The sequence below is a fragment of the Bombus affinis genome, chromosome 4 (genome assembly GCF_024516045.1).
Source record: "Bombus affinis isolate iyBomAffi1 chromosome 4, iyBomAffi1.2, whole genome shotgun sequence".
Classification (NCBI taxonomy): domain Eukaryota; kingdom Metazoa; phylum Arthropoda; class Insecta; order Hymenoptera; family Apidae; genus Bombus; species Bombus affinis.
Genome location: NC_066347.1, coordinates 13,146,071 through 13,172,681, shown reverse-complemented (window position 1 = coordinate 13,172,681; position 26,611 = coordinate 13,146,071). Strand labels below are relative to the sequence as shown.

Below are 26,611 nucleotides of genomic sequence, written 5' to 3'. Positions count from 1 at the left end.
ATTAGCATATTGCACTTAAGTAAATATCAAGTGTTATCTATACTGATAACATATTGCATAAGATTGTTACGCGTTAATTAAGAAAATCTGTGATTAGCGGTTTGAATAACTCGTCTTTCTTAGTATGGCCTATGAAATCTTATTCTGGTTAAAAACTCTTTTGTTTATTTTGTTAAAAAAATTTTTACCGATTTCATTTTTTCAGGTATATTCTGTTGTTTTCAAAAATATAGTTCTGTGACATTGTCTTAAGGCTGAGTTCGCTATATCCATAAGTCGAACCAAAAGTATGGAGACACAGGTCGATGATAAGATACCTGCCGACGTGATAAATCGATTCCAAACTCAAAACTGATTCGTAGCGGTATCTTTCGAAGAAGACCACGCCGATATGGGCAACGACCTCGTGCCGAGCGATTCACAACGAGTTTGTGCCTTTAGTTTTAATTTTATTTTACAGACTGATGCACGTTCTTTGTGTTTTCAGTGGAAACGTTCATCGACTTTGGCGATACCGATCAACATGGTGAGGATACAAATTTAAACTTGCGATTTGCATTTCCATGGCATGTTTACCTACCTATGATATATGCATGTATATTTTGATATCTTTGTTATATATTTATTCATTATATCGTTTTGTATTTGTTGAAGATACAATGCATATTATAAAAATTTACGATTCAAATCACGTCGACAATATAATTAGCATCTTTAAGCGTTCGACGGTTCCGCTCAATAGCAGACGACGTGTTATAAACTTCGACCCCGGATTAGAATTCGACAATAGATCACCAGGGATGAGGTTGCCAACGGGACGTTACGCTACGCACCTTCGACCAGGTACGCACAAGATGTGCCAACAGTTCAACAGTCACCTAGAATATAAGCACCAGGCGCTTCGAGAATAGGACACTTATGTTTCATACTCTCATACGTTTCATATTCTCTTACGTTTATACTAAACATTTCAAATGAACGTACAAATCAAAAGCAAACCAGAACTCTTTAAACTCCCTCTACCTTGAGCGTTAATATCTTTCAAGGTTCGCGACCCAATCGAACAGTTTTCAATTTAACCGATCGTCACCTAGTTGAGAGAGCGCAACAGTATTTCTTTCGTTTCTTTTTCCAAATATTTGTTTGTTTGTTTGTTTCTTTCAAACAGCTTTCGCTTCTTTCTTTCAACAGCTCTAATTTATGCAATTGCTAAAAATCTACGAAATCTTATGAATCTAATTTTCGAAATTTATTATAATATATTGTTATTACTATTATTATTATTATCATTATTATTAGAGTAACGTGAAGAATCCGATAAAAAATTTATTATTGCATTGTACTATGTAATATAGTGGCGCAATACAGTAATTACTTACAACAACTAAGCACTTTCAATATCCAAGTAAAGATAAGACTCGAAATGATATCGTATATTCATTATCGTGACACGCACTTTTGCTTATTAATATAAGTAGTGTAATCTCTATGATAAACATTGATGTTAACATTTATAACTCTGATAAGAAAGTGTTAATTTGGGTTCCATTTATTCTCTAAAAATTATACCGATATTTAATTATTTAATTATATAGATATGATTTGAGGTAATGTGACATTTGCTTAGAAAGAAAAAGAAGAAATTTCATATCCCGTGATAAAACTTTACACTATAAATATTGTGTACAACATATGACACTATAAATGACACTATAAATATTTTTGTTCGATGTAAACTGATCATTTTATGATCTTCAATTTCAATCATTTCAAAGCTCTAATAATTAGACAAACACCAACAAATCCGCGATAGATATAAGTAGAAAATAATTATCTTTCCCAATTTTTCTATCGTTGAACTTCGTCGCTTATCTGAAACCGAACAACAAACGATTTCTATAAGGAAATGATTGAAGTTACAATGTAAAACTACATTTTATGTATTAAATAGTTTCACCGTGGTTTCCGCAAAGTTGAAAACTTTTTCCATATACAGGACGAAGACGACCTTTACAAACACGCGCATGAACATTTGATTGCTTTAAAAATAATTAATTGTGGTGTTGCACATACGAATGAAAATAAAAATGATGCTACGTTATAAAGAACGTAGTAGATATCTTTGTTACATAATATACACGGTACAATTCTAAGGTAGCATTTATATCAAATGCCTGAAATAATAAAGAAAATACCTAGTAAGTAAATAATGAAGAAATTTACAATTACCTAGATATGGAAATCAATCGAAATTGACAAATAGCATGTGCGTGAAACGTTTCTGCTTGAAATCGTGCAAGTATCTATAACCATAAGTATGCATCTGATACGTTGCCATTATACGAATACATTGAAATTTTCATAAATATTAACTGAGGACGGCATTGACTTTCCATAGTCTGTAATTATTATAACTACATATTAGAAGTGCATACATATATTTGATAAGAGTGACATGGACATTTGACGTTAATAAATTCATGACGTAGATCATAGAACAAAAAATTGAGGTGATAAGGTGTCGATTAATTCACACAAACACCGGAATATATATAACTACGAAGTTTATTAGAATATACCCGATGCTTACACTAGTCGTACAATATACTTGCTGTTTCGTTTCGCGGTCGCTAATCGATCGGCGCAAAGAAGTGTCGGTTAAATTGTCGCTGCTCGAATCTCTCGGTAACTAAGGATGCGTCGCTACCCTGTCCGCTATATTTATATCCGCCGGAGTTGACGATAGGCGTTGGGATTTGAATTTCGAGAATGTTCTCGAAACAATGTTCTCTGTTTACAATTGTTGGTTTTTTGGGTAGCTGACTCACGAGCCTATGGTCACGGCAAAAACGATGGATTTGGCCTAATGATCGGAACCGCCTAAGGTCGATAGATCTATAATTAGCTCGTGTTTGAGTAAACACGGTTTCTTGTGTAGCGGATTTGCTGGGCAAAAACTATGATGACTTTTGTCGACAAGTACCGCTACAAAATAAAAAAGGAAACATGGATATGGATATGGAGATATGCATTAAAATGTAGAGTATGCAGTAACAGAGTAACATTTAGAGCGGAATGACCTTGCACAAATGTCGGTTAATTTTATGTTAGGAAGAAGTTATCCTAAAGATTTATGATATATTATTTTTACCTTGTATAATTTATTGAATTTTGACTGGAAAGTTGATAGAAAAGTTTATCCTTATTTCATGAAAGAGAAGTATACTTGAACTCGTTAACCGAAGTAATTAATTGATTAGGAAATACTGTTTTAATATTTGAAAGTCATGCTATTTCAGGTTATTCATTATATCTCGTGCAACATTTTTTTATGCATGTTTAATGGCCAGACTTTATCACTTTCTCGATATTTCAATAAACCATCCATCACAATTACCAAATACCAACAGATTCGTGTTTCGTGTAATATTTATATTTAAATTATATTAGTCAGTTAGCTGTCAGCTACGATAGTTAAAAATACACATGGAAAGACATGCAATACGCAAAAACAAAATGACACAGATTGACAAGACGACGAAGATTCATGTCAAAACACATGTACGAGAACAAATTCATCTAAATTGACAGACAACAACGATCTATAGTAAATCATGTATACATATGTTACGTTAAAAAAAAAGAAATTGTACAAACTGACAAAATGACGATGATTCGTGTCAAAAAATCATATCACGCAATATATCTAGTATAGAAAAGAAGATTATAAATTCTATGAGACGTTTATAATAATTTTCTTATTAAATCGTGTTAACTTACCAATCAAAAAATGATCTTTTTAACCAATCAAAATTCTATCAATAAGAATAAAGAAATTGATACGAAGAATATTACAATTAGTTTAATTATATAAGAGGGTCCTAATAAATACTAAAAATAAAATCACCATTAATTAATGATGCTAAAAAAATCAGTAGTAAAAGATATATCACGTTCGATCAAAATCAGTCCATATATTTAACTTTATAGATACGATATCGCATTAATTACGATTGAGACTGTCACTATCAGAATCATAACATCATCCTCATTCGCCTCACAGAAACCAGTCAGAATCGCGGCGTATCGTCTGAATTTACGAGTTGTATCTGGAAGCTACATTTCATTCGAATTTTCATACATGTCGTTCAAACGTTTCTCCCTCTGCTTTCTTTCCCTTTCGTTCCTTTATATAGATACTATATATCTCGTATCTCCTTTCCTTTCCTTTTTTTTTTTTTTTACTAAGCAAACCATGACATCGCGATATCTCTCGACGGGCAATAGACGACCGACGCGAACGTTACGAACGTCCTTCGGAAGTTTTTCCAGTGCACGCGTATTGGACGCGGATAAACTAGAAAATATTATCCCGCCGTTATATCGTTGTGCTTTTATCATGTTGCGTTTCTCTTCGGTGAATCAGTGCACTCGTCGTTCCGTAATGAACACCAGATACATACATACGTATAGCACATACATCTGGTTACATACTGCTGGCTTCGTCTGATTCCTCGTAACTCAAGACGAGCAGCATCGTCGTATGCCGTGTATTCGCTTGTTCCTGCGGCTCGTTGATTCAACGACGTCGTTTCCTTTCGTTTGTTCGTGCGTGAAATTGCGACGAGAGATAGTTTAACAGTGAAAGACATGAAAAAATGACGGGTTTCAGAATCTTTTGCTACTACAATTAGTAGAAGCACATAGTGGTTTTGGTAATGCCAACTTAATGTTAACTTTTATCGAGATTGTAGTATAAGCGTACTTATGTATATTTATATATGTAGGATATTTTAATATGTTTGTAATAAGTACACATAATTGGTATATTTATACTTTGTTTTTAATTATAATTATCCGTGTATAGTACGGGGTTACTGTATAAATTTAGTCGGTCACCAATTAACCTTCAATCTGAAGATCCTCATTAACTTTTTGCATTACTCAGAGTTATTTGTTTCGTCGATTAACAAATTTCCCCCGTGCTTTCTAAGAAAATTATGCAACAATTACGTATCTTGCCTTTTTTTCCTGCTCAATTACGATAATTCATCGTACGTAAAATAATAGATTACCTTATGAAGGATATACCAAAGTTTCCATTGTTTGCATATACAATAAATAATAGTGTGTGTCATTTTTATATATATTAAAAGGTATTTTTGTTCCTTTTGTGCTACTTTATCTACGAGAAGAACAACATACGCATATCAAGACATTCGGTCGTGTTCCATCGTGAATTTTCCTTTTTTCAATCCCATTCCCTCTCTTGGCGTAAGAACAGCACAAAACAATATCGGTAACGATATGAACAACCAAGAGAAAAAGAAGACAGCGCGAAAAGGGCGGAAAAGAAAAGGAACAGAGGTAGGAAAAAAGTTCGATTACGCGGCGTCATCGGACCAGCATTGGTGCGTTTCACGGCTGTTTGCGTCGATTCCTTTTTTCCTTTTCTGGCGCGCATTTCACACCGCCAACTTTAATGAGATACGCACGGAGGTGTGCATTATCGACTCGTGGGGCAGGGGAGCGTAGCCGGTCGCTTTGCCCGGCGGAACGCGATTGTCGCCGTTGAAATTTTCATGCGCGACTTGTCCGAACCTATGTATACGTTGCGTATACACTTCAACGACCATGGAGGCTTCACCAGGTTTCACCAGGCTTGTCGTGTCCCGAGAATTCTCACGTTATCTTTTTCCTCTTCTCTTTGTTTCTTCTCTTGCTACATTTTTCTCCTACCTTCATCCTCTTGTTACATTTTTCTTCTTCCTTCATCCTCTTGCTACATATTTCTTCTTCCTTCATCCTCTTGCCTACTTTATTTTTCGTTGCGCGCATGTAGCCGTGATGCGATTGTCTTACTTTATGCGCTACACGATGACGCAACTTTGCGCGATATGCTTATTAACCCTTAGCGGATGAAACGAAGCTGAAAAACGTCGGTATTTATAAAACTATTCCAAACTTATAAAAATAATCCGCTGTGTGTCAGCTACAGTGACGCTTATTAGGAAAGAAATTTTGAGATGTAAAGATATTTTCCCGGCAATCGTTACCGGCGGATCGGATTATGTTCGTTAAGGGTTGAAAGATCATTTCTTTATATACTTGTTTGTAATAGTGTTTGATCTTCATAGTCGTTGCATAGCAAGCAATGATCTAAATAATGGTGAGATTTTACATCGAAATTTAAAACAAGTATATAAAGAAATAATCTTTCAACCCTCAACGAAAATAACCCGATCCGTCTGTAACGATTCCCGGGAAAATATCAAGCTCTTTGCATCTCAAAACTTCCTTCCCTTCTTCTCTTTTTCCTTGTTCAAAGATAAACGGTACTAGAAACCGAATTCTCGGACGGGATATGAATCACACGTCGGAATCCAGTGCAATCTGTCTGCCAGACGGTTTGCTTCCGGTGTCGTTTATCGAGTACGCGGCGATCGGATAGAACACGCGTGGCTGTGTACTGTGTATACACGCACACGAGGAATCCCGATGGAATCCCGACGGAATAGGCTAAGAGAGCACTTGAGGATGCCTAGTCTCTGGCAGTGAATGGCGGCACGAGTGGCGGACATTTCGGTGCCTCCAAAGCTCATTGGTCCGCAGCTGACGTGTACAAGGAAATGGCATTTAACGGATTAAAAGCGGCCATCCAGACAACTAACGCAATGGTTCCCGATAACGGCTGGCTAGAGCTAGAATATTTTTTCCCCGTTCCCCTTCTACCCTTTTCTTTCTTTTTTTTTTGTTGTGTTTTTCTACTTTTTGCTTTTTGCTTCTATTTTTCCCCGTGTTTCTTTTTTGAATCGTTTTTTGGTTTCTCGTCGAGCATTCGTTTTTTTTTTCATCCCGGGCTCGCTTCGCTCGCGTACACGCGCGACCAGCCTATTGATTTCGCGCAAAGTGCCGGCCATTCCAACCTACGAATCACTTTACTTCGATCGAACCATCACCGATAAGGATATCGACGATACTCGCGATTTCACGAAGTAAGTGAAAATAAACGATTAAGATTTGCTGATCCGATTCTTTGCGTTTGTTAACAGGAAACTCGAAGAAAATGATGGATCGTGGCACTCGGTTAAATGGAGAACACTCCTGCGGACGCAGAAAGGGTGTATCATAATTTAAGACCTGTTCGCTGCGCTGATGCTAGTTCGCTGAGTAGGTGTTACGATTGATGGTTGTTGGGAGTTTGAACATGTTTTCTACGCTGAAGTTTTGTGGTAAGTGGTTTAACGATTGAATGTAATCTTGAAAAACAGAATATGTTTACACCTGATATTATATCGTTCTCTTAGTTTATTATCGTTCTATTATAATTTTTTAAAATTATAATTATATTAGTCGATTTAAGGCTATTAGTTCTGTATAGTAGATGTAATCATTTTGCCATAATCATTTCATATATATATATATATGTATGTAGTGTTCACATTTCCTAAGATAGTTTCTGTAAAAAACGATAAAAAAATATTATATCGTATGCAGTTTTATATAAAAGTATCATTGTTAAATATGCTGTAAATCCATTTCGGTTAACAGGAGAAGGGACCTTAAGTCGCTCGTTAAGTTCAAAAGCATCTCTTTGCATAAGTAAAATTTTGTTAGAAGAATTATTTTATATATATATATATAGTTATACAGTTATGTAGATAATGTAGTATATAAATCAACAAAAGCATTATCATGCTGCAAGTGATAAGTATAATACAACACGTATTTCGTATAACCGTATCATGCCACGACTTTTTAGCAGAGACAGCAGTAACGAAAGACTTAAGCACCAACCCCGCCTTCCTCAGTTTCTTCTCTTTCCACTCTTTCGTTGTTACGTTGCTCATAAAAGTTTTCTACGCTCTTATGTAATGTGTAATGCTTCCTAATAACGACCTTATATCTACAACGACTTATACAACGATCATTTCTCTTATAAAAACGAAGAATCTAAAGAAAAAGGCATAAGAAGTTGACGACTGTCGAATATAAATCGTTCTGGAGCATCCAAAAAATTTAATTTGCCTGCTCTATGTAGCTCTATAAAACGTAGACGAAGAACATAAAAACGAGACACTCGGTTGAAGGTGAATAGAGTTTCCAATACAAAGAAGCCTTGTAATATCGTCGTCGCGAGGTCGCAAAAATATTTTTCATGGAAAAACACACGGGAGCCTCGCGGCTCTGTAATAACCTTTCACCTGTGACACACAGATGAAGAAAATAACGGAATTTTCAAACTCGATGATGTCAACGATCGGTTTCGCTACGTTAACGAGATTTATGCAGTCGGCGCGTCGGTCTCGTCGCATCAGCGGATCTGCCATTAAAAACGGATTACGAGCCGATTATTTTCGTGGAAACGTCCAGCTTTTTATTTCGGCTAATCGTAAATGCCTCGTAAGTGGATGTGAAAAAAGACCAATTAAGCATTGTTTTTCATTGCTCGATTCTCGTAATGTATTGTCATCGGAGGATGTTAATCTCTCAATTATTTCGAACGATGTACAAACTAAATTCCAACGCATGTTGGATAAAAATGACTTCCTTTGCGCGAAAGATAACTGAACTCGGAACAGAAAATTGTTCTCCCCGTCCTCCCCAAAGCTCGTTTCCTTCTCTTCCGCGAGATTTGTTTTTTTTTTCTTTTTTGCTAGTCTTTGAACTTTCGTTTCAGTGCGTTCACCGGAAATGCAATCGGCAGAAATAACAAACACTTGGTATTCCACGGAGCTCGTGTTTGCATATTCGTTTGTTTCGTTACAAAGGCTTGAATCCGGTGTTCAAGGCAGAATCATCAGCGTCGCTTTTGCGCTTTGAAAGTATTGAATTTTTTACTATGTTCGTCGTTCACTGGAGTCACTACGTTCACGTAGCTCTCTAGTCGCGGCACGAGAGATTTCTAAATAAAATTCACGCGTAACAGCATCTGGGAAATGTCAAGACATTAGGAGGAACGAGTTAACGGTAACGTCGAAAAGACTAGAAGGAGAAGAATGGAGCCGCGACAAGACCTTCGATCGCGGTTTTCGCGTGAATTTTAATGAAAATCAAACTCGAAGAACACCGGAATAGGGGAATGGGAGAAGGCAGGCGCTCGATGATCGCTTTTGTTCCAAACCCTGAAATCCTATTTGAGTACGCTCTCCTTAATCCGGAATCTCTCGAAAGAGATTACAGGGATAATTTTGCCGAATCGATCTTAATCAGCTTTTCGTCTGCCTACAAACCGATGTCGAGAAACTCGACGAACCGTCTAGCTCCATTGGTGCCTGTGTCAAGAGCTAGACACGGTTCTAATAAAACGTTCCATTTCGTCGGTGGTTTCGCACGCGCGAAATCGTTCCTCCAACTTCCATTCCCTTTCTCAGGCACCATCTCTCGAGCTCTCTCATTTGAGCAACGATAGAAGCGAATCGGAGTTCGGGGAACGAGGTTACACGGGTAAAAACAGGTCGAGTCAATTCCCGATCGTGAAACTTTCTCGATTCCTCGCGATTCAGCCTGCTGTTTAACGATGGAGAAGCGTAACGATAAGTTCAAAAGTCGAATCGCGTCCATGGCGCGCACGATGGCAGCTAATTGTATACTATGGTCATTGATTCTTGGCTATATTGGAACGAGAGTTATCAATTGGTCTAATATTATAAAAGATATACGTAAAAGAGAATTATGGAGAATATGGAATGTGATAAATTGACTGTTTGGATGATTCGATATGCACATACAACTGAATCTCGATAATACGGAAACTTTTATAAGGTTAAACTTTTGATAATTCCCTTTCGTTCTGTCGCGAGAACCTCTACAAGTTGTAATTTACGTTATCTTCCATCTTATCTTCGACGTATTTTATATGCGTTATTTTACCTGTACAAGTTGCAGTCACAAAGAAACCCAACTTTGTAACAATTCTCTTTTGTAAGTCGAAGTTTGATCACTACTATTATAATGTCTACAAATCTAAAAATATAAATCCTTTTAGAGAGCGTGTTCGAGCCATTGGATTATGTTTTGTACTGTTGTTGTTAAAAATCTGGATAGCGATTATTTCATTCATCACGTTCCTTGCAGAGACAGTACGCATATTTGCAACAAGTATGGTAAAATCGCGTTTTCTTCATATCTTTTCCGTGGCACGCAGCTCCTAAATTTTCATGGAAGCTCAACCAGATTTTCAAACGCCCTTGGTCTTTCATCTTTGTAATCTACATTCCTCTCGAAATACGTAAGATATTATACAAAAGCAAAATTCCTTGATCGTGGAATGATAATGGTTTTATATTACCACATTCGCTGAATTCAGTGATAAGTATAAATGAAGGAGAAATAAGCATCATTTTCCACTCTATCCCCTCTACTTTTCATAGTCATTCCAATCCATTAATTCATCTTACTGAGTTTTGTGAATTTTTGATACAAGGATTTGTTTAATATTTTTATCAATCATTATTTCTTCCTCCACCTATTAGGTTGTCCGAAATGTTTCTTTCGTTTTATAAGGAAATAATAGACGCGCAATGTTTTTTGTTTTATATTAGTTTATTGAATTATGCACGAACATAATAATAGAAATATAACGAAATCGATCATACCTAATTCGATAAAATAATATGAAATAGAAATTGTTGTTCATCTATTATCACCTTATGAAACGAAAGAAACTTTTCGGACAACCTAATATCTTCTACAATGTACAATATTAAATTTCGAAGAATTTCATGTATTATGTATATATATATTTCAATATTGTGATAGTAGTATTGTCCAAATTATAGAATCTTTCCTCTATATTTCTGACTTGTGTAGTCACACGAAGAAAATGTGTAAAATATAATCGACGAACTTTTCCATGTGTTTGAGAAACCATAATACGTTTAGTTACTCTAGTCAGCTTAATACCGTTAGTCCTAATAATACATTTTCTTCATTTCTATAAAACAATACTTTTTAGATTACTTCGTATTACTGTAAAAGCATTTGAATCGAAAATCTTCGATTCATCGCGATAATCCTATGCCTCTTTCAAATCCACGTTCAACCCCTGTTACTGTGTTGTCTATGCTACCAAAAACGAGATACTGGCGAGATTGTTTCTGAAACCAACTCAATTCTGCGTTTCGACGAACCGTCGATTCCCTTCGTTCACGGTAGACGGGCTGATCGAGATTAATCGCATTCCGCCGGTCAGGGTGGCCGACCCTTCTCTGATTGACGACAGCGATTAATGCAGGTCGTCAGGTTGTGCTCAGGGTAAACTGGCGTGTCCTCGATGTGGACGCGTCCACGAGGAAGCACGTGATGTTTGCATGCGAGAAGCACGTTCACTCGCGTCCTCATTAACGGCCAGATGGCTGTTGACGCATCGTTCGCGCGTCGTCGAGCATGTCCACTTCCACGCTCTTTTGGCTCGTCGAATTTCTATCGACACACGCCGTTAAGACGTCTGTCAATTTCAGAGAAAAGTTACCGCAAATGCTCTATAGAGTCGTTGACCGATGTGTCGCGGCATTCTAATAATTATTCCACGTTTGCCATGAAATAAGGAAGATTAGAAGTCGCTGCTTCAGAATGTTGGACGTTGCATCTGGAACCGACTAACCAAAGATACACAAACTCACGAACGAACGTACGAAACGTAGTTTCGTTTCCAAGGGATTCGACAGGCGGAGGAATGGGCGGTGAATAATTCATCAAATACCAACTACACTTTTAGGGAATAACTCGGTTTACCACGCGTCATCGTGGCTCGTTTTCTCCCTTTTTCTCTTTTTTTTTTCCTTTTTTTCCCGTCCACGAATTCATAGTTCGTTAGCGTCTGGTCAAACAGAGCACAGACACGCGGCCAGCATTTGTTTCGAGCAACGAGTTCAGAGGTCGGAAAATGTATGAGATCGATGGATTACATGATGGTGGTTCTGATAGTGACAATCGGAGGTGAGCTTGATAAACGTTTTGTTCGAGAATATTTGTTTAAGGGAATATTTCATTTGAAAATGTTTACTCAATATTTATATGTAAACGCAGATACAAGTTTTCTAAAGTGTTCAAACGGTTTCGTGAGCTACTACACCATCTCTGCGGTCATCGATTGTTTTAGAAAAACTATTCGCAGAAGAACACGCACGCCGATAGCGTAAAAAAGAATTAATTTTGCGCTCATCATCGTAGATTCTCGAGTGGAAAAGATCCGAGGAAGAAGAATCCTACAAAGAAGTTGCCGCAAATCGTTTAACGAGGAACGTGTTCACGAATCCTTATCCATGGCTCATTGTACTCGTAAAAACGAATTATACGCGAGCCGATCCAGAACCAGACGTTAATTAATTCGCTCATTAAGAATCAACTCTCTGTATTCTATAACTGGCTATTTTACTAATCGATGGTCTTAGGATAGGGAATGACACTTATCAAATTCTATTATTCTACGGAGATTCGATTGTATTTCTAACGCGACGATTGAAAATTTAGGCTTGGAAGAGCGTTGTGAGTTAGAATTTTATGAAATTCTAGGTATAGAAAGAGAAAATTAGTCGTCCAATGAAGTATTTGTTGCTGCGATTTTTTCATTCATCGCTTACTATTTATTTTTCAAATTACAATGAAACAAAGTATCGAGAAAGTAGTTTAAAGCTTTGATATTGGGCTGGCAACCAAGCGATTGCGAATTTTGTCAATAGGTGGTAATAAAAAAACTTAGTTGCCAACCCAATAGTTGTATCGTGAGCGTGTCACGTGCCCGTGTGTCTCATGTCCATGACACCGTGCTTGTTACCCACTGAATTAACCTTGGGTTACTGATTCACGAGGCAGAGTGCTGGTTGAACGCGCGAAGAACAATCAACGACACCGAGGGTCGTACTATTTCGGACGATGACAAGCTTCTGAATTGACTCCGATTGCTGAACGATCGTACGATACGAAACGACTACTGCGACGCGATATACGGCTGAAGTGGTGACGATTACGAGTTGGCAATTGAAAGATTCGCACGAGATCGTTCACTGACTGGAACGATGCTTCACTCTATGAATGTTTGAAGACACTGTCTACGGTTGTAGATCTGGCACAGAACTATCAACTGATCGTCTCGACTGATGAAACGATTCTGTCTCTCCGAGCGGTTGAAGTCGCGTCCACGAACGTTGGGAGATGTTGATGAACCAGGAAATGTAGATGGGACTGCTCTCTGCGAATGTTCGCAGATTGAAACGGTTCCGTGCTTCGCGTCTGGTTGAGAAGACGTTATCACAGAAGGCAGACTGTGTGAAACTTCTCTTTCTGATGATCGAGAGAATTAACTATTCTTACTCCACGTCTGCTGCAGAAGATGCTAACGATTCGAAGGCACGTTTTGACTGATTAGACGAGACTGATTCCCCGACTGATGTTCGCGGTTGGGCGATTCGAACGATATTGTCCAACGCCATGTTGAACTCGATCGAGCGTCCAACGAAGCCCCAAACGGAAATTCCGAAGTACGCACGCTGATTGATTTTCACTGAACGCAAGAAAATAAAGACTCTTAGCGCGTGAACGTTTTCTTTAGGAAATCCTATTGCATGACAGCCACATGTTTGATAACGGAACGAAGGAAGTTGTACGAGAAAATTGTACAAATTATATTATCATCGTTAACGATCATTTGACATAAAATTGTATAAGGAACGTCACTAACAACTATTAACTTAATTTACTAATATTACTAGTTGGTAAATTATCGTGTAAAAGAGTCATAATCGATAAGATGACAGCGATATTTCAAATCTTTCTCTTGATTTTCAATGGAATAAACGACCAAAAAAATGTTTTTCTCGTCAAACATTTTTCGCCATTTTTTATCTCATTTTTCGTTAGTCTGCCGTTAATTCAATGTTTGCGTCACGTACGTGTATTCCATTTTTTTTACTACACATGCGTGGTATATTTTGATTTTACCGATCGACCTTAATGAGACATCCTTCGTCAGCGAAATTTCAAACTCAACGTACACTATTTCCTTTTTTCCTGTTTTCCACGTCGAAAACGTGGCCTCCGTATGACAGCTGAAACTCTGCAACAAATAGAAAAAGACACAGGCGTCTAATGAGAGACCTGGCGTTTTACTGACATTTGCATTTCAAATCAAATCAGGTAAACGAACCTGACCAGAATCTTGGTTTGCCCTCGACGTTCACAAATCCTCTTCAACGTATTCTTATCAACGGCCTCGTTAATTTATATGCGAGATATAAAATGACGTAAGAACCACTTTATTCAATTTTGAACACATTCTACACAAACAGAAAGTATTATTATACCACTGTGCAACGATGTCGTAAGGAACGTAATATGCAAAAGTACACAATATATTCAAAATACACAACACGTGTCATAACATTTAAGTAGATGAAATAAACCTTCACCGAAGTCTTACTCTGTGAATTATAACTATGACGTATTTATAGTTGGAGCTACGAATATGTCATATAATCATCGTGAAAGTTTAAAATCTAATATTATAATTATGCCTATAAAAATATAAATATGCGTAAACGTTTTACAGTCTGCTTATGAGCAATATTTGAACGTAGCCTATGAAGCGCGCTTTCACAACCAAGTACATGTTGAACTTGATCTCATCTAGCGTTGATCGATCCTCGGCCTCTTCTCCTCATTCTCTCTACATCGAAAAACCGAAAAACGCGGACGAAATTAATGCCGCGTAACATAGTAAATTTCACGACAGCCATGCGAAAGGAACATGGTACTTTTTCGAGAGGGTAACGGTGTAAACGAGATACGCGGGTACAACGAGTAAATGGCCGGTCGCAGCAGGCGTCGACGGTGTCAAAAATATATCGTCGCCGGTCGTTTCTCTTCGCTCGTCGTTGTCTATGCCCGCGTGCATCTGACGGTGAGCAACGCTGAACGCGATAAATACGCGGATCCCGGCTGCCCGTCGACAGAATTAAGGGAAAAAACCCGACGACTTCTCGTTTCTCGTTGCTCGACGTTGCACTTTTACCGAACGGTCTGGCAAGCTTTATCGCGAACGCTCGTTTGTTTAAGCTACATTTAGTTTATTTCGCCGACATCCCGTCCAAAAGAGGGTGAACCGTAACGACCCCCTTAAATTGTCGATGAGTTACGTCGAGTGTAAATGAGTGGATAAATTTCCGTTAATGTTTCCTGTTATTTGGTCGGACGAAATTTACACTCGGTCGGGAATTCGTGATAATTTCGTGCGATTTATATTTCGCGGCGTAACGCTGCTGCGGCGCGTGCCACCCCTGTCGTTCTTAAAAATTTCATTACCAAGCGCAGAGTTAGTTAATTTCGTGAACGAGTTGTTAGTTTGTGGATTGCTAATATTTATGTTTCTATGAGTATAGTTAAGAAAGCGTTAGCCAGATAGGAAATTGTTTTATGTATTGAATATTATAACGCGTACTATACTTTCGGATATTAGATGCAATCTAAATGCATTCGTGCAATTTTGGAATTTATATAAATATATAAAAATCTGCAGTCTGGTCATTATTTATTATATTTAGTAATAAATCATGTTATTAATGTGTAGCATTATCGATAAATTATTATATATCGAAGATAATAAGCACAATGCCGTGTTTGAATAATTGTGATTGTGAATGCACGTCCCCTTTTATTACATAAGTCACTGGACCTTGCTAATTTTCAACATAATCTTCGCTAAAATCGAATATAATCTTCAAAACATAGTATAATTTAGTTTTCCTTATAACACGGTTAATAAATATCAAGTTTATTAATGTAATTAAACATAACATCCATTTATATCTACCCTTGTGTACTAATGTGTATTAATTATCAATTAATTCCAAAAGCAAAACTTGAATTACCTGTTGAGGAGCTTAAATGTGGCAGCATATTACGAGTAAATATGCGAGTTGCATTTCCATATATCTATAGGTTTTAGACATCATTGTTTTAATTAATTTTGTTAATCTTTCATATATTTAGAACTTTTCTTATTAAATTCATATATTATAGTTTAGAGAAAGAACTTCTTAAATAAGCAAACAACTACACGGAACTTGGCATAAACATCAATAATTACAAATACGAATTTTCTTACTACATTAGATCTAAAAAATTAGTTTCGTGATATTCTTTTGTTTTATTTTTCGTGTCATAGTATTCTTTTATACACGATTATAAAGAATAGAAGGATTCAGATCTCTTTATTTCTAATTACCTCTAATTATCATTATGTAACATTCTATAAAAAAATAAAAGAATATCCGAATACCATCGAATAGTAGTGTAATCTCTCTTATCCTGTAGTACAGAGGAAAATGTTCAACGCCAAACGATAGAAGTCGTAACTGCAGTTAATAACGAATGGTCGGTCCAAGATAATGCCTTCCACTGCACAGACAGTCATTTCTGGCCGCCGCGTCCACCCTTTTACTCACTCTCTAAAACTCACCCTCGTAGAACCCCCAGCTAGACGACGCAAATTCGCGCTTGGCAAGGAAACAGATTTTTAAAAGACGCGAATTCCCGCAAAAGCAGCGTCACCGAGACATCGAAAACCGACCCGTTATAAGTCATAATAAATCGCACGTTATGTAGGTTAACACCAGGTCTGGAGGAATCATTCCGAGAATTTACGGCGAGCTTGTTGCCAAAACCACTGGTGTAAAGAAAGGGAACTCGCAGACATAAAGGAGACGGAGACTTGCGACGATAATGGCCCTCTCAGACGAAGAAGTTAATTTGGGAAAGAGGATTCCGTCGCGGACAAAACGCTTGTAATCCTTAACAAAGGGTGGTCTCAACTTCCCTAGCCTGCGTTGTCCCGAGGATGGTAATCTGCAAAGAGGGAGAACGGTCCCTCCAAGTTGATTCTTCGTTCCTCGTGTTTGACAGTGGGGGAGATTTGTTATCGACGGACAACGTTTTAAGAATTTTTGTTTGATTGGAATCAAAGGTGTCAATATATGCATTGCTTTTTAATATTAATATTGATTTAGGGAGGAAGAAATGGACTTTATTGTAAAAATAAATTTCCCTTTTATCGTATTGAACAATGTGTTTATATCTCTATACTGTTCAAGATAATTAAAGGATTGTTTTCTGTGATTTTTATATTCATTACTTGTAAATTTATTAGTATGTATGCTTTAACCATAATTTTTATTATGATTCATCCTCTTGTATTTAATTTCTCATGGTTTTTAGTTTTTATATTTATAAAGCATACAATCAAGCCTTGAAATGAAAATATATTACACGTGCCGTAGGTATACTACATTCATAATAAATAATTATATCCCTTTCTTTCTGTTCTCCTCGAAACAAATGTTTATGCGTTGCTTAAGCTGCTCATATGGTTTGTTCATTTTTTATAATTATTAGGTTACATAAGTGAAAAATCTCTACGTAAATGGAGCAACTCTTAAAATGCTAACAAATGCATTTATGTATTTTTTCATATCACGAATATTATGAACATTTATGGTGATAATTTTAAAATTTGTTTTGAGTATGGAAATAAACGTGTACGTGTAGGTGTATATTCATGTTATAACGTTAATAAAGATGTACGGGAACGAATAGAGACTCTACTGTAAATATTTGTCATTTCTGCTTATCTTATTTTTTTACTTATTTACATTAAATTCCTATATATTTCCAACGCAAATGTAATATTTTCAGCGTGTTTGTACGGTTAAATCAATCATGCGTTGTATGATCACATTTTCATCGTCCATAAGTTCATCGATTCATCATATATATTTATATACAGGAAAGGGGGTGATTCTATGCGAAAAAAGAAGTCGAAAATATAGAATAAAAATTTTTCCTTTGAGGCTTTGTTTTCGAGAAAATCGACTTAGAAAGTGTTCATAGAAATTTAATTAGAAGAGCAGAAGTATGTGTTCGGCAGAATGGGCAACATTTTCAGCAATTTTTGTAATAATAAAATTTATCATTACTCCATATTATTTCATTATGTATTCCTAATTTTCCGTTACGGCAAAAACAAACTTAAACTGCGATAATATCCAACGAGACAACGATCTACAGTGAGATCCGTTATAACGAGTCGTGATAAAGTGCACGCGTACCGAGCGAAAATTCAAAGTCGATTTTCTCAAAAACAAAGCCTCGAACGAAAAATTTTTATTCTATATTTTCGACTTCTTTTTTCGCGTAGAACACCCCCTTTCCGCTCGTACCACTAGTTACCAACCACCCTGTATATTTTTCACAAAGGTTGGGAATATAAATTTTATCACTGCATATACTGATATTTAGGAATTAGTTTAGCCAAGTTACAATGTACTGTTATATGCACTTACGACGATTATAATCACTGTCACTGTTACATATCCAAAGAATCTTTCCTACGATAAATTCGCTGACTTTCGACCGCATCGACCACGAAAGCGCTCGATACTACGCGATACTGCATGATGTTCAAATTCAAAGGCTCTGCCAAGTATGTATTTCTGGTCACGTAGCACGCACGTTCAAAGTAATCATAATTGAAACGTAGTGCAGGTACACAGTCGAGTTAATTAACGGAATATGCGTTTGCGGGACGAAACCGCGAATCAAAAGGGAATGATTCCTTTCGCAGGTCGCTGGCAGGGACGATTGTTTTGCAAGTTACCGGTCGAACGTTTCACGAAATTGCAGACGGTATTGTGGAACGATGGTACGACAGTTGGTTGGTTGCTAGCCGGTGTGCATAAATTACGAGGAGCCCTACGCTCCGATAATAAATCATGACCGTGGTACCACACGACAGAGAATTCAGTCGGGTCGTCATTGCGTATGGAACAATTTAAGATGGCTGTGTACGTACCGGCCCGATACATATTTTAACCTTTCACAATCGCACGTCGACGCGTCCGCTTGATGATTTATGGTCGCTGTGACGCGGTGAAAAATTCCCTTCGCAGGCTAACCACCGAGCCTTTAACGGATTTAATTAAAAAAATCGCACAGGCTCGCACGCCTGCACTACCGGATTTCGTTGCAACGTATACTATATATGAATTCGAGAAAAGTTTAGAGCTTTATGTTATTTTGCGGGCTTATAGTTAGCGTGAAGTATATTTGAACAGCTAGTGTATTTTTTCGATTGAGACGCTGCGTAGAATGGAATTATAATTTATTTCATAGGGAGTGTCTCTGAAAAAGATTAAAAAAAATGTGATTTAACGTGAAAAAATAAGCCAGAGAAACAGGATATAATTTTTTGTTAAAAGGCCTTCCGTAATTCTAATTGGGGTTAATTTCATCCGAAAGGGTAATTTCAAATAGGTGTCGTTCTAGACCATTTTAAACAATACTTCGCTAAACTCGATGTAATCTTTTTCGGAAGGAACAATTTTCTTCGAAAACATTTGCGGGCTAATCAACGAAGAAGCTTAAGTCAAGCTCGTTAAACGCAACATCCTACACCTGTAAGCCGAATCAGCTCATAAAGCTGCGCCCCAGTTACAAATTAGATCTTTAAACTGACAAATTATCTTCCCTATCGGTGCTCGTTCATTCTAACCTGGCCGTTGCACACTCTCTGCCGGATAATGGATGATCTCTGAACGTTGTCCGCGATAGCTGCGTCATTGTTCGATCCTCCACGGTCAGCCTAACCGATGAAACCCTGCTCACGGAGACTCCAAACGTTCGCCCTCGTAAAATTCACCAAATGGAAAAACTTCTCTTAACCTTTTCTCCCGCTCTATGTTCCACGATCTAAGCTGGTAAGAAAGCTCAAGAGGAATTCAATCTGGTTCGTGTGACTAATGAACGCATAAAACGCTCCTCTCTGTCACGTTTCACCTTTCTAACTGGATGTTTCTATTCCAGAGCGAGGGGGAAGGGGTTGAAATTCGAGCGAAGGACGAAGGGAAAACTCGACTTGGCAAATCTTTCGAGCTAATTCGTTTTTAGGACAGGATGTAACGTTAGAATTCAGGTCTTCATTCCCCTCTGATATTCCGTCGAGTTTCTCCCTCGTCTTCTTTTTCCTCTCCTTACCCTTATTCGCTCTCTGGTTTAATCTTGTCCCCTGTTTCTCTTTAGCGACAGCGACTGCGTCCTTTCACTTTTAAATAATTCCTAGAGTAATTTGTGGATCAGACCAATTGTTGAAATGCAAAGAACAGCGTCCCTAGTTCCTAATGGCTTTGGAATTATTACAAATGGTGTAAGAAGCTTCTGGTGATAAGGGAAGATTACGAAGTCGTAAATATGTTGATTTTACATAAACGAATGATAACGCTATTTTGGAAAATGCGGCTAGAGGACGGTGAGTAGCCGCTTGAAGGATATTTATAAGCGATTTACTGATCTTTTACAAAGGAGCCTCGTGTGCAACGAAAAATAGCCGACGATATAAACTTCGATACAAGTAGAATTAATACGGTAGTCGTGCGTAGAAATTGCAAAGGGCGGCTCTTTAAAAGGGTCAAAGCCCAAGTATAAAAAGGCCGAGCGAAGAAGTCGCGAAGTTTCGAAACTACTAGTACCTTTTATGTTAGATTCCTTAGGAAGAAATGCAATTTAAAGGTCATTCGAAAAGACCGATTTCCGAGTTCGTTTGATGTACTTTTGAAACTCGTTATTTCACAATTCGCCGAGCAATCTTTATACAAGCTATACTCCTGTATTATTCATTTACCACATCTTTATCGAAATTATTCGCGCTCAACCGAAGTTATTTTTCTAAAGAAGAAAATATTATCTACGTGCTTTAATTCGATTTATTTCAGAAGATTTATTCTACTAGATTTCACCATTCTTCCTCCAAAGATAATATTTAAGAGAGGAACTTTTCATTAAAAATGCGTAGATTCGTTAAATTTATTTCCGGATATTGCAGCATATTTCGAGTAATGAAAATCAATCTCATGCGTTCTAATAAAAACATTTGCGTGTAACGTACAGAAAACAGGACAAATGTATCAAATAATGTAGACACATTTGGGTCTTTCACATGATATAGAAAAATCCGCGATTTTTGATTAAAGATAAATTAAAAACACGTTCACAATTAAAATTGATTAAAAACCTTCTACGCGTACATATACAAATACGTATAGATGCGCGACGTATTCTACGCAGATGCGATTCAGTTCTATTTTACATTTTAATAACGCGAACTTTCTACTTCAGAGATTCTGGCACATATATTCCGTCGAAAAAGATCTCTGACCATGTTTATGACGTTTCTATACATTTTCTCTGCTTCTTTCATAAACGAACTGTTCATTAGCGTTCACAGTAATTCGAACATTTTGATCGATTTGTAGCAATTGTAGTAACGACATTTGAATCTGATCCAGGTGATTAAATTTACTATGAATCGATAATGAGAAGCATAAATCAGTAATCGAGTTTTCAGGAACCAAATCGCTCGGCTTTACTTTTTGTCAATTTCTCGATTTCATTAGATAAATAGTCGATTAATGTTCAATTCTCGAGAAACAAGTAATTTAGGTACTTCTACAAGTTGTTTGCTATAAGATGATGACATAAAACACAGTAAATTTTAAGGTAAATTTAAGAAAATAGTATTTGCAACATCATCACTGTCTTCTAATTTTCAACTTATATAATTCATCAATGTATCATAGCTTCTAAATATCTCGATTAGTATTTACTACTTTTTTTATCCAATCAGCAGACTATAGATTTAAATTGAAATTTTTCAACTACTCCACATTAAAATACTTCCTTTTAACCATTAACAGAGCAAAGATAAAACAAATATATCGATATTTACCGATCGATTTTAAATTTTATGACTAAATATAATCACACAAGCAATTGTACAATTGTACCTCCTTACAGAATTAATTGTTGAGAATTTTGGATCTTAATTGCCGAAATAATGGTATAGGAATACTAAGTTTACACTTAGAATATATATTAAAATAGTTATATATTTTTTTAATAAACGATTTCAAAGATATTCATCGATACATACTTGCACGCGTTTCAGGACTCTCTTTGTCTCACCTTCGTCCATATCAAACTGTTAACTGGACAGTTTACATTCCTTTGTTTTCGAGACGCCGCGCACAAACATACTTTCACACACTCACATTCACATACACGTGTCACTACTACGCGGCTAATCTAGTCTAGCACACAAAATTATACATATCTCAATATTAATATAATTGTAAAATATAGTATACAGCACACATGGCGCATACGTACAAATATTGTACAAGTGCTCGAATATTGCCGTGAGTTATCCTACTTCTCGAGAGAAGCTTCCAAATGCCCGGATACTTTTCAGCGATACTGTATGGCGAACGATACGCGAAAAGCATGGTCTCGTGTACTCGAAAAATTACGAACGCATCGGTGAATACGTAATAAAAGGGGCAAAGTCTGACAAGGGTGCGCGTTACTGGCGTAGAGAACCTTTCACAATGGTTACCGGTAGAATCGTTCCCGGCTCTTTTGTATATTAGCTGCAATTTTGCGGCCTTGCGAGATCAAACGGGTTAACCTTGCCGCGAGCAACGCGTAATCTGACTTCAAAGTGGCCGGAAGTATGCGTTTCGTTGGCAGCGTTAGTTTCTGTACGCGCTGCATATATTGAAACCAGAAATGTTCGAAATATATAGGCGTGCAGGGAGAATGGCAGTTGAAGAGGAAACGGAGAAAGAATCCACGAATTCGTTTACTACGACGATAAGGGAAATTCGACAAGAAACTCGGTCGTCCTTGCGTTTTCTACTCCGACCAAGTTTCTCTCGTCTGATTATAAAAGTTCGTGGAACGATTCACGCGAAAGAAATGTTTCGAGCGGACGGACAGCGAACGTGGTTGAAAGAATCGCGCACGGACGACATTTCTTCCATGCTCTTGATAACTAAAAACGCGAATTTTTTCAGTTTGCTTGTTTGAACAACGATATCCTTGTTTGCACTATACCGCGAAGTTCAGTTTATACGGGACGAATGTCCTTTTGATAGAGCAATTATGGTTGAATCTGACAGTCATGATGTGTCTTCACAGGACATCGTAGTCTCTATACATTAGAATTATTTATTGTTTTGTCGACCATTCGCGGAGAGACGCGACCTCAAGGAGCTCGTCAACGGGAGTCGTAAATTCCCAACGATATACAATCGACGCCACGAAACTGATCGATGCCCTATTTCGGTTAGGATAATAGAGGTGATCGAAATAATTATAACGCTGAGGTAACAGGTTATAACGTACTTTTTATTCCAACAACAATTATGGACAAGATGGTTACGCTCGTTGCGTATATATATCAATGTTAATTAGTACATGCTGACTCAGTTAAAGTAGTGAACCTCGTGCAGAGATGCTGACTGATCTGTAGTCGCAGATCCAGTGAAGTTCGGTCACGATGCTGTCGCAGAGGAAAACTTTTGCTGGGTGTTGGTTGCCCCACCATCGGTCGCTTGCGGGTGAAAATGAAAATCCCGTAGGAAAACCCACGTTTCCCCGCTTTTTATTTGATGGAACAATAACCATAAGGAACAGTTTGAGTCGAAGGTGTTTCATACCACTTAACGGTCTTAACGATCAAATCGAATTGCTTAGTTTTACGACAGTTCCTTATGATTATTACGGCCCAAGTAATTATGTTGTAGCAAGTGGCAGCCTCGACCGAGGGATCGATTCCGGGTTACGCAAAGAGTCACCGGACGAAACATTTATACTTTATAGATTAGAATTTGAAATCCACAGATGCCACATGTATATTTTGAAAGTCGATAATCTAATCTGTCGGTAATTTATTTATTTCTCGAATTGGAATATTCTTTTTCCTACGGTAGTATCCGATCTATCGATCGATGCAAATGTTGGATACTGAATTTGAAACAATTGTAAAGCGGAAATTTGGAAGGATACACAGAGAGAAGTTAAAGGGTACAGGTACAAATCATACGGAACGTTATCATTTGCCTTCCCCGAGTGTTAGCGCTGTTCTCTTTATTAAAGGACGCAATTCGTTTTGCTGTGGTTCGCGCAAGTAGCGGCCACAACCCGCGATTCTGGTGATTTATTATCCCGAAGAGCGGATTCGGTTTTGCACCGGACAGAAGGCACGTTCGCTTAACACACAACCCATTAAGTAAGTAACGGTGGCCTGACGCAAAACCTGTCGCGACTACTACCCTATGTTACAACGTATTCCCTTCTGTAACATTAACGATTGATATTGTACGTACGGTCGCACATAAAAACCGCGACCTACATTTTTATCAGTCGCAAGTGGAGTACATGTGTACCCAAAACTTTTCGCTGTATTAGCTGCACGACACAGATTCTAACTGATGCGACGAATAATCGATCGGATGTACTCTGGCGTTCATACGTATCAGAACATCTCACGCTTTCGTGTCAAATGTGATAATTTGATCGACCATGATTGAGAATAATTTTACTTTCTATGAGTATATTAATATCTGTTAACGACTATGTGTATTATTGTTCGTAATTATATGGGCACTTTGCTCCATTTATATCAACAGAATGAATAAATATATGTGCTTGAATTTCGCGCAAGCACAAAAATATCCATAGTTGAGGAATCTCAGCAGATCTATCGAACAGTGTTTCTCGCAAGCAAAAGGACCATGCTCGAACGCAATCCAAGAATTTCAATCTGCAGATGCATTCCTCCCGTACCGAACGACCCAAAGGGGAAGCACATTTATTCTCCGACTATCTTCGCTTGGAAGAATGTAATTAATCTCAGGATCGATGTGTCACAATGTCAAAATCCTGGGAAAACATCTGTGCATGCGGTTTTTCTCAAGCGAAAGGCGTGTCTTGGTAGTGAAGGCGATTAATTATGCAGGTGCATCGTGGTCAGGAAGTAGTACTGGTAAATGAAAAATCCACTGAAGCCAGACGTTTATCCCTCGCACAAGCAAGTAAAGCTGAATCGATTGGCAATCGAATTAATAGCTTCGACCTGGTCGTGTGGCTTGGTGCACACGTACACGTGTACGTTATGCATCAGCTAGGGGATAGCGAACGTGTGTGCACGCTATTAAACGTGAAAGACCGCACGTTGGAATCGGCTCTTAAAAGGAAAAGTAGAAAACCAGGGACGAGAAGAGGAATGAAAACTCGGGGTTTCTGGCTTCCTCTGAAATAGAAAGTAGCGTGAACGAGAGAAAAGGGAAGAGAGAAACTCGTGCGACAATTCGTGATACAATTTAAGAGCAGTACCTTCGTTGTATTTCTTTATAGTTATGTTTTAATTACGTTAATCTTCCAATGATATCCATTTCGAGAGATTCCAATAAAATTGTCGTCGATTGATTTAGTTCGATACATTCTTACGTATTGTAGACTTCAACTTCTTTTTAGATACATAAGATATACAATATAACAGACTTGTGTGGTAGAAAGTACTTTCTTTCATTTTTTATAAATGTTCCTTTAGCAATTTGTTTCTTAATGCCATAGTTTATATATTCGGATAATTTTCCTGTTTTCGATTCATTTGATCAAAAATGGATCTTCGAAGAGGTACTTTTTAGGCTACAGACTTCTACCGCGTAACGACATTTTTATAATTCTACAATTATATGTCAAATATCACGATCAACCCATTTGTACAATTTGTAATGTTCCTTCGCAAATCTTCGTTTCAGTATCATTTTCTAACTTTGTAAGCTTTTACCACGACGGAAGAAAATTTATTAACATCGATGATTTATAACTCGTAGATTGTAAAATTTTGTTAATGGTATTAACTCAACTGCGTAAGAGGGCCCAGAAGATTTAAAAGGTTCACCGACCTTATCGCGGTAGCCGCAATTAGCTTCCCGAACAGGTATCGCGGCGCAACAATGTTCGGTCCGGCGCAGACCGATAAATACCGATTATCAACGGACGAATAGCCTCTGTACCAGTTGGCTGGTGCTCGTTCGCTTCAATTTCAGCCCCGAGGAAAAATTCTCCAGCGAGAAATATCGGTGGCATGGCCAACGGTAATTCTACGGCGATCTCGCGGCGGACCGGAAGCCGGAGTAAAGTTTAAGAGCGGTTGATTCGCCAGAGTTTAACGGAGTTTCGTTCTTCTTTCGATGAATGCGGTCCGCCCGCAGCCGTCGAAATTGTTCACTTCGAGTGGTCGAACGAGAGAAGCTCGGTTGAACAGCGGCGCGAGCCATGGCCGCTGATTTTACGAGCTCTTCGAGTGCCACCGCCAACTTTCCACGACGTGTAAGAATGGGGTTGGTTAAATTACGCGAAAGGTGAGGATCGCGGGAAGGTAAAACTGGCGAATGAATATTTTCAGTAGATCGTTGGTGGTCATACGTGAATTGAGATGGTTATATATGACGATCTCGATTATTCTCACCATCGGTGGATTAACCAAAATAGTTTTTGTCACGAATGATACGATTTCGAAGATATACTTTGAGCGATAACGTTAGATTATATTAGGAATTAATAAGTTTGCAATTTTTTACGTATAATCATATAATATTTAGGAAAGAAAATGTTTTTATTAAAATGTTTATTACAGACAAGGGGATTTATATATTTGAAAGACCTTGTACCTTCATTTTTCATCTTGTTTTGAAGACAGGCAGTGAATATCACCGGA

The 26,611-nt window shown here is 37.7% G+C and overlaps 2 long non-coding RNA genes across 5 annotated transcripts; one reads left to right on the top strand and one right to left on the bottom strand.

Annotated features, from left to right (window-relative positions):
* Window positions 1-663: 663 nt before the first annotated feature.
* Window positions 664-22,311, top strand: LOC126915174 (uncharacterized). 4 transcript variants are annotated; one of them, XR_007710049.1, is made up of 3 exons: window positions 664-843; window positions 7,053-7,232; window positions 16,603-22,311. It is a non-coding gene; the product is annotated as an uncharacterized LOC126915174 (long non-coding RNA). The 4 variants fall into 4 exon arrangements; XR_007710048.1 differs by lacking the exon at window positions 664-843 and adding an exon at window positions 2,797-4,715; XR_007710051.1 differs by lacking the exon at window positions 664-843 and adding an exon at window positions 4,731-5,367.
* Window positions 909-2,776, bottom strand: LOC126915181 (uncharacterized). Its single transcript, XR_007710058.1, has 4 exons — window positions 2,591-2,776; window positions 2,230-2,399; window positions 1,698-1,872; window positions 909-1,663 (listed from the first exon to the last, which is right to left on the bottom strand). It is a non-coding gene; the product is annotated as an uncharacterized LOC126915181 (long non-coding RNA).
* Window positions 22,312-26,611: the final 4,300 nt, after the last annotated feature.